Raw genomic sequence first — 14,909 nt, 5'->3', positions numbered from 1 at the left:
ACTTAATGTTTTTATTGGTTTCCTGAAATAGTTCACAGAGGATTCTTGAGAGTGGGCATACAGCTATATTCATCATTGTATTTTCAATGCATATTGCAATACCAAAAGTATAAATGTTTATTGAAAAAAAATCACATTTGGGTGACCAGCAATAGAAAGGCTTTCTGGTATTTTTACTCTATTTCATAAAATCTATTGATTCTAATTGTCACACAATTGTAAATGAGGCTCTTTCATTGCCTGAGAACCGAGGCAAAAATCTCTAAATTGAGAATAGTACATGCCAAGTACCTTCTCATTCTAAAGAGAACCACTAAAAATCTGAAATATATCCTTGCAGTATTCATTAAAGCAGCAAATCTGGTCCTGCGTCCATTACTGCCCATCCCCTTAAAGTCTCTGTCAGAGACACATACCGAGAATTTGGGGGAACAGAGTGAGGAAACTAGGGCACAAGTACTCCCAGGTGGAGGAGGGTCCACCTCTCTAAGTAAGCCAGGGAGATGTCTGCAGGAGAACTGCCTGTAGAGATGGGAGTTGGCAAGAAGGTAATGTTAGTGTCTCATTTTTTGATGAGCATCTGCTTCTACAGTGGACTTGCTGGGCTTTCTCTGTCCTATGTGAGACAAAGAGAGAGAGGAAAAAAAGTAATTGGAGACAAGATGAAGGGTGTAATGAGAGCAAAGAAGAGGAGTAGACTCCAACATCACCTTCTTATGAGACATGACCTGAGAGTTTCCCATGAGCTCAAGGGACCTCTAGCAAAGAGCTCACCTGGAGCCATCTTGTTGATGCCCCCCTCAGGAGGACTCCAACTCCAAGAATGGAGTACAGGGAGTTTCTCAGCGATGTGAAGCTGAAGAGGGCATCTGAGGAGATGAGCTGTAAAACATATTCACAAGAGGGACGTGTGAAGGGAGTGACCATTCCAAAGAACCCAGACAGCTGCCCACAGGAGAAGGATGCTGTCCCAAAGATGGTGCCAGTGAGTGAAGAGACATTGGCTTTTCTCTTGAGTTTTCCTTTCTAATCCCTGCCTTCAGAGGGGTGGGCAGAAAGGAGAGGGAGAAGTTGGGCAGCCAAATGGTATCAAAGAGAGAAGCCCTGAACTGGATAAAAACAGAAAATTTTGAGACTGGATCAAAGCTTTTTCCCATTTCAGTATTAAAAGTTCCAAGATAAGACTGTTCTTATACCAAAAACTATCGGTTCTTTATAGAACCCATGCCAAGTGTTATTAAGGGCTACGAAAAGGAAGTTCAAAAGAGCAAACCAGGAGGCCATGATGAAAGAAAAAAATAAATCTGTTTCCTATGCAGTCAAAGCTATTTATTACACCAATTACACTCATAACCCTGTAAGGGAGAGAAGAAGGGAGAGACATATGAAGATGGCTAGTGGGCAGGCCAGTCAGACAAGCTCAGCTGTTAATTCACCCTATGCCATTCCAAGTGAGCTGGCAGAAGTAGGGATTCTGAAGCGGAACTTCGGACTCTGGGCCAAGTGTTCCTTCCATTGCACTGCACCACCTCCCCATAATAAGGGCTTCCATTTTTTATTGCACTTTAAAATTAACAAAGCACTTGGGTGAACCACTGCCTTGCCAAGAATGTTTAGTCTGAAGAAAATTCTGTTAAACAAGGTGTCAAAACAACCATTAAAGATGCTTCTAAGAGCATTATCTTAGCTCTGCAGGGAGTCAGCACAATGCAGAGAAAATACAAGATTGAGAATCCAAAGGCTCCCGTGCGTTCTGGTTGTAGCGCAACAAGGAGCTTTAAGAAAGGAGCGTGGCATTTGGCGTCAGATTGAGATTCAAATTCTGGCTCTGCTGTTTAGCAGCTGTGTGACCTAAGGCACAATTCTTAACCTCTTTAATCCTCGATTTCTTCATGCATAAAATAGGAAAATGCCACCTACTTCCCAGGATTGCTGAGAGGAATAATGAGATAATATCGAAGCCTGGGAATGTGTCTGGAACTCAACAGGGGTCCAATAAATAGGAGTTTTATCGAATCACCTATCAGTACATTTTCTGCTCTGCCGATCTAAGAGAACTCTGGTGTTGATGAAATTCAACAACATGTATGAGAAAAACTCTTTACAGTGAGTTACTTTAAAATATGTATTTTTCTTGTTCTCTTCCTGGGTGATATCTCTCTTTCAACTATGGGAGCACAGAATCAATGTGAGATGGGAACATTCCTTGTTGTCTTTTTGAAAGCAAATTCCAATCTCTTAAAACCAGTTTTCTCTACAGTTCTTACTTTTATTAGTACTTTTAGATACATATCATTTTTCACAATTATAAAAGACATACATATTCATTACAGGAGATGTGAAAAATATTATGAAGTATTTCCTTTCAGTCATTTCTAGACAAGAATATTTTTAAGAATTGGGTTTATTATGTATATACAGTTTAATAATAGGATTTTTTAATTAAACATTTGATACTTGGTTGAATGTATCTAAGTCAGTAAATAATAAAAAGAGGAAGCGTAATTCATTAACAAGAAATAGAGAATGTGAAGATAGTTTCTTAATGGTGTTTATTATTGTGAACTATAACCTAGCCACAGAAGACAACGTGAGATGTATGTGTACACTTTATACAAACACAAGAAACCAAACACCTGGGTAACTATTATACAAGTTTAGAAATAAAACATTTCTAGTTCTTTAGAAGTCCACTAGGGCATGTTCTCTCTGTCGCATCTTTCTTTCTACATATTCCAAGAAGTAACCTCTATCCCCAAGTGTGATCCTCAAAATGCTTAACAATTGTCGTGGTTTGTCATCTGTCACTGCCAAAATTGTGTTTTCTCCATCCAGGGTTCCAGAGGCCAGCAGACAACAGGGCAGGGAAGCTGTCTCCTAACACTTCTCTTATTGTTTTATTTTGCTTATTGTGTTCTTTCCCATGCCATTAATTTAAATTTAATATTTAATTGAGTTAAGCAATGTTTTCTCTTGTCTGTTTTTTGTTTGTTTATTTATTTGTTTTGGTATAGCTAGAAAGGCTTTCCACACATCTAGATTATAAAGGAATAAATTAATGTTTTCTTGTAGTACTTTTATGGTTTTGTTTTCTACATGTAGATCCCTGAGGGATTAGTACTTCATTCTGGTATATAGTGTAAGGTATAAATTCATTTTTCTTCTTTTTTCAATAATTTCTGATGACACTTTCATTAACGCTAACTAGAATGGGTCTTCTTTTATGTTCATTATTATGTTTGTTTAAACACCAATACCACACTGTTTTCATTATAAGGGGCTTTAGAGTATCACTTAATATCTGACATGACTGGCTTCCCTCATTGCTCTCTCATCCTTTTTCAAGATTTTTCTAACAAAATTTTCAAGTTTATCTTCTATGTGAACTTTATAATCAATTTGTCTAGCCCCCAAACAAAACAAAACAAATACCTGGGCTTGGATTAAATTTATATATTGACTCGTGGCACTGCCCACAAAGATAAGATCTCTGTTTTTTTCTAGGATAGTTTTGTGTCTTTCAAAGATATTTTGAAGTTCATCTCTTACAGCTTGTGTCTATTTTATGCTAATTTTGTTTCTACCAATTTTGTTGCTAATATGCTATAGGATTTTTCTTTCATTGTATCTTCTCTATGATTATAGTTTGTAGGTACTAAGGCTATGGACTTCTTGATAAGTTTACAGTATACTATTTATTGATTTGTTTATAGGTTATATGAATTGTGTTATTTATTCTCAAGGATTTTCCAGGTATACTGTCATATCATGTATAAATAGAGATAGTTTTATTTATTTTCCAATTCTCACACCTCTAATATTTCACACAGCAGTAAAGGTAGTTGGTATTCTTGCCTTTTTCTTGACTTGAGGAAAATGTTTCTAGTGCTTTCCCATTAAATTAGATGCTGGGTTTAGAAAAGATAAAGTTGGCATGCACACACACACAAACACACACTTTCAAATCTGTAGACCAATCTTAGATGTATCAATGCAAAAATGTAAAATAAAATATTGTCAAATAGAATCCAAAAACATTGAAAAATAATGCACTGTGAACAAATGGATTTTTCTAGAAATGTAGGAACAGTTCAGATAAAAAATTCTTATATTTACCATAGTTATGGCTGAAAAGAAATCATATGATAATCTTTCTAGATGCTGGCAGGAAGTTCAACAAAATTTGACCAAAATCCCTGATGGAAAAAATGCTCGATGAAAATAGAAATTTATGAATAGCATCTCAACACAATTAATATATCTATACCTCTAATTATATTCATATCTAGGTAGATTTAGATAAATAGAGAAATAAAACTAGTTCTAAATGGGAAATAAAACTAGTTCTAATGGGAAAATGCCGCAGACATTTTCCCACAGCCAAGAATTATTGTTAAGCATTGTGTTAAAGTATTAGCCAATGCAAGCTGACAAGGGTTACGATGTTATTTAAGCCTGAACAACTTGGACTTGTGGAAACATGCACAATTATGACGGTTACACCCATGGATTGGTTCTGGGTTGGTTGATACCCATCTGAGTAAAAGTAGAATAAGGATGAATTTATTGTGAAACAAAGCGGTATTTCTCACACCCATAGATTAGAGTGATGATTCTTGCTGGGATTCAAATCACCCAGGGAGCACATACATCCGTATATATCATACAGACTTTATATCTGGAAATACAGATTTCCAGTCCTGATCACAGAATTTCCAGATTCAGTAGGTCTAGAGTTTGACCTTGGAAGGTTTGTTCTTTCTTACTATGTATTTCAGTACATAGGCATGGTTTTAGGAACTATTATTTTATAAAGCTTTATTTACTTGATTATTTATTCATATGTTTATTTCCCTTCTTGTTTTAGAATGTGTTTAAGTTGGCTTACCGGAACATATAAAATACAGCAAAATTAATGTAAATTTTAAAAAGGAAAATAAATTAAAATTAAGAAAGTTAAATGTTGGCATAGATAACGCTAATATAACAAAGGCCCACCACAGTGAGTTAGAAACAATAAGGTCGTTTGCAGAAGTTAAGACACAAGGCCATTCCTGGGTTGTCATGTGAAGTAAATTATATTATAGCTCCTCTTTTTCCACAACCGGTAGCATTTGCTTGTGCATAAAATTGTTTAAAATAAACACTAAGAGCTGTCTCTAGGTAGAATAGTGGCATATAAATTCATCACAAATCTGTAGATGTGCATATGCAAAAGATTGGTGTGAATGTACAGACACCTTAGTTATTAGACAGTGGCATGGAGCTTAGATTGTGGGCATAGCACCTTTGATCTTTATATATTTAACACTTTCAGCACAGGTCAGCAGAGTAACTTATTTCATCTCCAGTACCTGTATCTATTAAGGTATATTTATTATCTATACCCTACTGATACCATAAATAATTTAAGAAGAGTTAAACAACAACAAATACACTTACAACAGGACAATTAAAAGACAGATAGAAAAACAAATCAGAAATCATATAAAGTAGGGGACGTCAGACACATCTGCTAGACACAATTTTAACTGCAATGAATTATTACATTTAGATTTTCATTGATTACCCTCTAAAGCGAAAAAGAAAACATGATAGAGATTGCTCTTCTCTGATAAAAAGAAAAATCTTACATGTCTTTATAAGATTTGCTCCCATTGTTAAATTCTAAGAAAAATATATCAAATAAAGCTATCCTTGAATAGTATGGAGTCATAATTCTACAGCCTTTATCATCCCCAAACCTATCTCAGGAGATTGCTTTTATCTCACCAGTTTATAGTTAGTTCTTTAGTTAGCTCTGTACATATTTTTTTTTTCTTATCTAGATTAAGGACTGGAAGACATGTATATTGATCTTTTTAATGTTGCACTTTTCTGATATAACAGGCGCCAGTAAATGTTCATCAAGTGAACAAATGAATAATCAATGAATAGACAAACAAATAATACTCTGTGCAGCCAATTGCATGTCCTAGCTCTCACCCAAATCACCAGGCTTGGGTTATTTAATAGTTTTGTTTGAATTTATTTATTTATTTATTTATTTATTTATTTATTTATTTATTTATTTTTGAGACAGAGTCTCATTCTGTCACCCACGCTGAAGTGCAGAGGCACAATCTCTACTCACTGCAGCCTGTGCCTCCCAGATTCAAGCAATTCTTGTGCTGCAGCCTCCGGAGTAGCAGGGATTACAGATGTGTGCCACAATGCCTGGCTAATTTTTGTATCTTCAGTACAAACAGGGTTTCACCATGTTGGACAGGCTGCTCACAAACTCCTGGGCTCAAGTGATCTGCCCTCTTTGGCTTCCCAAAGGGCTAGGATTACAGGCATAAGCCACCGAGCTAGGCCAACAGGTGCTGCTTTAGTACTTATTAGGTTGGTGCATAAAAGTAATGGCAGGACCTGCAATTACTTTGTAGTTATGGCCAATAAGCAAAAGAGGCAAAAACAATTTTCATTATAGTTCTTATATTCTCCACTGGGGGAATAAATGATTAAAGTGTGTAATGCGTTAGATGGCAAGAAGTATTCTGAAGAAGAAAAAAGACTTGACGACGCAGAAAAAAGAGACAAAGAGCCCTGAACTCTGTGTAGGTGTGGGGTGTGTGTGTGTGTGTGTGTACGAGAGAGATAGAGACTGGGAATATACATCCAGGAGAAAAGGCATGACTGGGGCATCCCAGCTTCTTATGATAACTGATGTAAACAGAAATAAAAAGCATAATGATTTAACTCTAATGGTCTCAAGGCAGGTGACGTTGTGGCTGAGAGTTCCACTGATAGAAGGAAGTTTAACTTATTTCCAAGAATACACAGTATTATGGGTATTTGCATCACTTTGTTGCACAGAGAGAGTTGTAGATGTATTCAAACAATCATTGCAATCAACAATGATAGGTATCCAACCTATCATTCCGAGCTAGTGAAATGCATGCATTTTGGGGATTAGGTTAGGGAAAGAGGCTGAGGAGAAGGCTAGGAGGAGGAAGAAATTCTCACACACAATGGGACCTGTTACTGCAGCAGCACTATACCAGAAATAGTTTTCAAGGAAGAACTTGAGAATTAATTTCAAATTGAAGTCTAAGTGCAATTTACGTAGGCAAAAAGTAATTTCCTGGGTTGGATTTGGGCCAGGACATTGGACTTAATGCCTCATCTCTTGGAAAAATTGCCAGGGGATCTTTGGTAATTATAAGAGAGCATGGCCTTAGATTTACAGCTCCAGCATAGGCTGGTATCTTCAGAGGGCAGCGCCACTTAGTACTCGGAACAGACTCCAGTTGATGAATGATACCTTAATGCCACTTACTGATTTACATGCCCTCTGTGCCCCCAACAGCACCTGCGCTTTTCCAAGAGTGCTTCTGTGCCTAAGGACTGCCAAGACTTTGCTCTGTCAAATAGTACAAGATCAGATCAATTGATACTAAAAAACCTCTACAGCTCAGAAACTTAAAAAAAAAAATGGGTCAAGAGATGCTTGCTGAAGTGATTGTTATTTTTAAGCAGGTAAATATATCAGTATGAGTACTGCAGGAATAATAAAGGTAGTGAACACCAAAGAATCCCTGACTGGGCTTTCATCTCTACAGCTACCAAACTATGTAAAATCCAGCAAGTCATTTCATCTCACCAAGCCTCAGTTTTCTTATCTATACGAACCTGAATAAAATCCAAACAGCTGGCCTATTCTAAATAACCACCACGTAATTTATCACCTGGTGGTCTACTCTAACTTTAGAATCGTTTCCTATCTCCCTCTCCCTGTGACCCCAGTCATACTGGCCTTCTTTATGTTCTGCAAATCTACCAAATTTGCCTGTAGTCAGGGCCTCAGTGCTTGCTCTTCCTACCACACAGAATTCTTCTCCCCTACAGGGTTGTATGACTGGCTTCTTCCATCATTCAAATATCCTTTCTCAGAGGTTCTATCTCATCACCCAATCAAAGATTGCCCCTTGCCCTTCATTTTTTTTCTTTCAGCTTCTCATTTTATTAACGTCATAGTATTTATCACTTTCCAAAATCATATTTTTATGTCATTGTTTACATGTTCAATGTTTATCAACAACCCTTCCTCACCATCATAGAATCAGAGTTTCCACGAGCAAAAGAGCCTTGTGGGTCATCGGCAAAGCCTGAGTCCTGTCCTCTTGCTCTCCTCCCCAGACAGTATGAGCTTCACCACTTGCTCCAACTTCTCCACCAACTACCGGTCCCTGGGCTCTGTCCAGGTGTCCAGCTACGGCACCCGGCCTGTCAGCAGTGTGGCCAGCATCTATGCAGGTGCCAGGGGTTCTGGTTCCCGGATCTCCGTATCCCGCTCCATCAGCTTCCTGGGTGGCATGGAGTCCAGGGGCCTGGCCGTGGGGATGGCCGGGGGTCTGACAGTAATGAGAGGCATCCAGAACGAGAAGGAGACCATGAAAAGCCTCAACGAACGCCTGGCCCCATAACCTGGACAGAGTGAGGAGCCTGGAGACCAAGAACGAGAAGCTGGAGAGCAAAATCTGGGAGCCCCTGGAGAAGAAGGGACCCTAGGTCAGAGACTAGAGCCATTACTTCAAGACCATCGAGGGCTGAGGGTTCAGATCTTCGCAAATACTGTGGACAATGCTCGCATCGTTCTGCAGTTAGATAATGTCCGTCTTGCTGCTGATGACTTTAGAGTCAAGTATGAGACAGAACTGGCCATGCGCCAGTCTGTGGAGAACGACATCCATGGGCTCCACAAGGTCATCAGTGACCCCGATGTCACTTGGCTGCAGCTGGAGACACAGATTGAGGCTCTCAAGGAGGAGCTGCTCTTCATGAAGAACCATGAAGAGGAAGTAAAAGGCCTACAAGCTCAGATTGCCAGCTCTGGGTTGACAGTGGAGGTAGATGCCCCCAAATCTCAGGACCTCGCCAAGACCATGGCAGACATCCAGGCCCAATATGACAAGCTGGCTTGGAAGAACTGAGAGAAGCTGGACAAGTACTGGTCTCAGCAGACTGAAGAGAGCACCACAGTGGTCATCATGCAGTCTGCCAGAGTTGGAGCTGCTGAGATGATACTCACTGAGCTGAGAGGTACAGTCTAGTCTTTGGAGATCAACCTGGACTTGATGAGAAACCTGAAGGCTAGCTTGCAGCCATCTGAGGGAGGTGGAGGCCTGCTACACTCTGCAGATGGAGCAGCTCAACGGGATCCTTCTGCACCTGGAGTCAGAGCTGGCACTGACCTGGGCAGAAGAACAGCACCAGACCCAGGAGTATGAGGCCCTGCTGAACATCAAAGTCAAGCTGGAGGCTGAGATCACCACCTACTGCTGCCTGCTGGAAGATGGCGAGGACATCAATCTTGGTGATGCCCTGGACCGCAGCAACTCCATGTAAACCATCCAAAAGACACAACCCGCCAGATAGTGGATGGCAAAGTGGTATCTGAGACCAGCGATACCAAAGTTCTGAGGCATTATGCCAGCAGAAGCAGGGTACCCTTTGGGGAGCATCAGGCCAGTAAAAAGTTCAGAGGAAAAAAAAGCCTTGTTTATATTTTTTACCAGTCTGTTCCCAGTATTCAGGGTAGTGCCTAGTGAAGAGCAGATCCTTAATAAATATGGAAGAATGGAAGACAACGGATTCAGTGATTTCCCAGCCATCCCAGCTCCAGCAGTCTGGGGGCCAGTGCACCTTTAGCTAGGATAATTCAGCTCCAGGAAGTACCATGACCTGGGATAGTTGTTTTTAGTGACTTTCCCTAGCTGTCCTCATCCCCTGCCTATCCTGGATATAACCTTCATCTCCTGAAGGCACTGTTGTTAGAGTCAATTACATACAAAGGAAGATTATGGGGTAAGCGTAGCATAAGATGGAATGAATTAAAATATTTCAAACAGTGCCTAACTCTTCTCCCCCTTTTCTCCCTACTTAGCAGTGGTGAAATTCGATGTATACATTAAATAAAATATGGAGTAGTTGAATATGTTTTAATATTTTAATAAAATAAGATTGAAAAATTTAACTGTGAAAACTTTCAAAATAATGGATTTCTAATAATTGATTCTCAAATGCCGTCTGTTTCTCACTACACGGTAGGAAGGACAGGAATTGATGAAGAACAAGTGAGGTTGAAAATGAGCACAGAACTTAAGGGTGTGACCAGGATGTGAGGTACGACCCATGAAACCGTAAAATCTGCAAACCAAAATAAAATTCTAAGACACTCTAACCATTTGAATAAACTTCCTTCTCAGCCAGTGCACTCTTAACATTTAAGCTGAAAGACTGGTTTAGGCCATGACGGGAAGTGGGGGTTTGGCATGCCTCATTATACCTCCCCGTCATTAACACCAATACAGACCTCAAGTCTGATAAAAAGCATTTACGATCTGTGCTCTCCAGAGTTTGCTACCTGAAACCTTCATCTGCACAATAAGAACTTTGGTCTCCACAATCCTTCATCTTAACCCAGACATTTTCTTTCTATTGATCTTAGGTCTTTAGATAAATTGAACGAATTGTCAACCAGTTGGTTTTTAAATCTGCCTATAACCAAAAGCACCCCCAACATCCCACATTGAGCTGTCCCCGCTTTCTGGACCAAACCAATGTATTTCTTAAATGTATTTGATTAAAGTCTCATGTGTCCCTAAAATGTAGAAAACCAAACTTCACCCCAACCAGCTTGGGCACATGTTCTCAGGATCTTCTGAGGGGTGCGTCATGGGCCATGGCCACTCATAATAGGCTCAGAACAAATTTCGTCAAATATTTTACAAAATTTGACTCTTTTCATCAACAAATCCAAGGCAAGAATGTGGCAGATCATGGTAGTGAAAAGTGTGGCTGACTAAGGTCGGGAATATGGAAGAAGCAGCAGTTGGGTTTTATATGGCTCATACACAGTCATTAGTTTAAAAACAAAAATGAAATATTTCTAGTTAAGGCACACACTTTTCATTTTATCAAAATGTCCTCCACCTTTTCACTGATTTTCATACCTTGCTGTGCCCTGAAGTTCTTTCTAGATTACAACTGCATGGCCCAGGAGAGGTGCAATGGCAAAGAAACAAGAAGTGATTCTTATAGTCAGGAACCCCTGGAAGCTGGGGATGCCAAAGCTGTAAGTAAGGGATGATCAACATTGACCAAACAAAACAGTCATTATTTGCATTAATACGATTTCTGGAGCACTGGTGTCTTTTTAAGTAGTTGGCTCTGAATATCTAGATTTACCTCTCCTCCATCCAAACGTTATGTCTAAAGTTGCCTACTTCCTCTTAAAAAGGTGTTAATATCAGGTGAGTTCTAACAGATGTAATCCAAAGTCACAGGAGGCATTTTGCAGGGCACAGGAAAGAAGGCACTTAATCTCTGACTGTGCCTAGTTTAGCCTGTGGACAACTTCTTCAGAAAAAAGAACATTCACTTGACAGTTTTATCAGTCAGAGAACATCTAAGAAACAAAGCTCACCACATCAGGGAATTCAATAGGAGTAATTTAATATGGGTAATCGGTTACTAGATTACAAGAGCTGAAGATCAATTGAGAAAAAATGAGGTAGCACTGACATTAGCAACTGAAGGAAGCTGTGACCTTGAGGACTATGATAGAGGCAGGAGGCAGAGAAATTCTAGGCAGACAGGGGCAGGTCCCCGACAAAACCCCACCTTCCAGCTGAAAAGCCTAAAACCTGCAGTTCAAAGTGAGAACTTCTATCCTTGTTTGCCTACTCTGTCCTGATTGGCTATTTCAACACTTATAAATAGTAAAAAGCATGCACTTTTAAAATGTGCTCAAGGTGTATTTACATAATAGCCTGTAAGACTTCCACTGTCAAGTAAATAATACTGTAGTTGCCTTTAAAAGTATTTAATTACCTACAGTATTTGCAAAGTATGTTGTAATGGATTTACAAGAATAATGTCTTTTTATCAACTGAAAGTTGCTTTTTCCAGAACTACCCAAGGCCCTCCCTGTCCCCCATCTTTGCCTATAAAGACTCGAGACTCAGTCTCGAGGGAGGTAGAGGGAGAGAAGCAGCTTGACTGGAGAGAGGTGACTTGTCTTCAGAGGGACAGCTGGACTTCAGAGGAAAGATGGCTTAACTTTGGAGAATGGCTTGACTATAGGAAAGAGCTGGCCAGAGACAGCCAGACTGCAAGGGAAGATTACCTGCCCATCCCATCCCCTCTCCAGCTTCCCACTCCACCAAGAGCCTTTTTCCATCACTTAATAAAATTCTCCACCTTCACCATCCTTCAAGTGTCTGGGCAACCTCATTCTTCTCGGATCCTGGACAAGAGCTTGAGGCCCACCGAGTGCAGTTACCCAAAAAGGGCTGTCACACTGGTCCTTTGCCCTTGCCAGCAGAGGGGAGCTGCCCCATGCTATGAGGCAAGGGGCCCACTGAGCTGATAATACACTGCTGTCCCTGGATGGCGGAGCTAAGAGAGCACCATAGCATGCCTCTGGGGCTTCGTAGGTCACAGGCATCCCCACCTGGGCACCACCATGGGGCCCGCATGGAGCCTGCTCCTGCCAGCACCCTAAGTGGCCAGCCAGATCCCATACTTGCTCACTCACATGCTCTCTCCCATAAGGGGTTGAGCATCAAGGGTCGACTAAACAGGGCACCCCATTCTCAAGACCACTGAAAGGATTGAGAAAAATCCTGCATCAATCAGGGGGAGGAAGTTGTGTGACTGGAGCCCAGGTGCCTGGACCACAGATAGCTTCTGGAACTATGGAGAACTGTGGGGTGGGCTAGAAGGTGAGACAGAGGTGTAGGGTGCCATAGCCACTGGTGAATGTATCCCTGAGCAGAGAGAAAAGGGAAGAAATCAGACTTACACCTTCTCCCTGCCTTCCAGCCTCCAGCCAGTACTCTCCATGCCCTAAAAGAGCCAGAAACTAGTTGGTAAGAGAGATTAGGGCCATAGTTTGTGGGGTCCGATCCCTGTGATACAGTGGAAGAATAGGAACAGCCCAGGAGTGGGTTGAAACATTGGCTGCAGTTCACCAAAGCATAATCTTCCCATAATCAACAGCCCCGTCACCCCACCTTGCAGGGGCTCTCTTCTTTGTTTACTTGTTTTCATGTATAAGATGCTCTTCATGGGTACGATGTCAGCATGATATTGCCATCTCACTTTAAAAGTTTCCTTCTCACAGAAGTGAAACCATTCAAGACCATTCTATCTAGATGGGTGGTTTATTTCAATGCCAATTTAAAATTATTTTCATAAATATATATATGTATTTGAAATCAGGGAAGAAAAGGAACAAATTTGAGAAGAGAGTGGAGTGCTAACACTAACCAGAAATCCATTACAACATACTTTGCAAATACTGTGGGTAATTAAAGACTTTTAAGGGCAACTACAGTATTATTTACTTGACAGTGGAACTCTTATAGGCTATTATGTAAATACACATTGAGCACATTTTAAAAGTACATGCTATTTACTATTCATAAGTATTGTTAATATATATTTCATTTAACCCTAAGCAGCCATTTCAGTCTCTTGTGTGAATTTACATTTATGCATGTTTTTATAAAATGCATATTATTTACCCAATAGGCAACTCTGCCATCAGAAACGCTGGAGCTGATTGCCAATTTAACTTCACATGAGTTTCCATGCAATTGTTCCTTAGGTCTGCCCGCATGCTTGGGCATCCATAAATAGTCCTTCTCTTCAGAATCCTGCAAGTCAAGACCCATGAGCTGTTCAAATGAAGGGATTTTCTAGTCTGTTTTGGTGGTTCTGGGGATTTTAGTATCACATAAAAAGAGGCCAGGGTATGTCTCATCTTAGAAAATACAATAAAGAATTCAGCACTGAAGATGGCAGTCTATAAAGTGTATATGTGTAATCACCTTATTTATTCTGTGAACTGAAGCCCACAACTACAAAATAAAGATGAGCAAGCTCCAGACTAAGATACCTAAAATGTAAATTTTCTTCCTCCCTCCTTCTTCTTCCCCTCTTCCCTCCCTTTCTTCTTTCCCTCCTCCTTTCCTCTCTCCCTCTCTTCCTCCCTCCTTCTCCTTCCCTTCCCTTTCCCTTCCCTTTCCATTCCCCTTCTCCTTCCTTCCTTCCTTCCTTCCTTCCTTCCTTCCTTCCTTCCTCCCTCCCTCCCTCCCTCCCTCCCTCCATAACAGGATATAATCTTTCCTGCCCCAGTCATTTTAATTGGAACACCAATGACTCCAGCACCAAGACACATAGACTATATGCAGAATTTACGAAGAGAATAAGGATTCCCTGCCAATGCACATACCATATGCAGAATTCACAAATGGAATTTGTTCTGTGACTTTTGTATCCCTCTGCCAGATCAAAGACATAAACAGGAATCAGAAAAAAAAATATTAAAGGCACAGACTAGTGATAATGTTTCTTTGGAGAGAGTCTCTCTAGGCTGAAAGTCGCCACCCCTTCTTTTGGAGGAGGAGTGGATTGGAGTGCCACTGTCTAACCTAAAGCATAAAGGGAAACACTGAAAGCTTTGAAATTTGTTCATATGGGAGAAAAAGACTTGGTGCTGGCCTTATGACTAATAAAGTAAACATAGATTGAGGAATTGAGGACTGAGGTCTAATTATCATCCAGGAAACCTAAAGGCAGGAGAAAGGCTACTGAGCTTCTTTGATGGTATATCCAGAAGACTTTTGCTGTGCTGAGATGTCCTGCAGTCCAAAGAGAGTAGGTGTCAGGCTGTTTTGGGTCCTACTTGAGAGTCTGGAGGTATAAATCTTGATGCCGAGGAGCCAAAAGAGGACACAAAAGCAGCCACCAGAGTGCAACTGTATCTGGCCGAGGTTAAGGACAAAAGAAATCTCTAGTAGAGACATCCACTGAGGAGGCCATGGCTGCATCTCATGGAAGAGTCAATCTTAATCATT

The 14,909-nt window shown here is 40.4% G+C and overlaps 1 pseudogene; it reads left to right on the top strand.

The window, feature by feature from the left end:
* Nucleotides 1-823: 823 nt before the first annotated feature.
* Nucleotides 824-13,726, top strand: LOC116418433 (annotated as a pseudogene).
* Nucleotides 13,727-14,909: the final 1,183 nt, after the last annotated feature.

Source organism: Piliocolobus tephrosceles, chromosome 14 (genome assembly GCF_002776525.5).
Source record: "Piliocolobus tephrosceles isolate RC106 chromosome 14, ASM277652v3, whole genome shotgun sequence".
NCBI classification, from domain to species: Eukaryota; Metazoa; Chordata; class Mammalia; order Primates; family Cercopithecidae; genus Piliocolobus; species Piliocolobus tephrosceles.
This window is presented reverse-complemented; position numbering and strand designations above follow the sequence as displayed.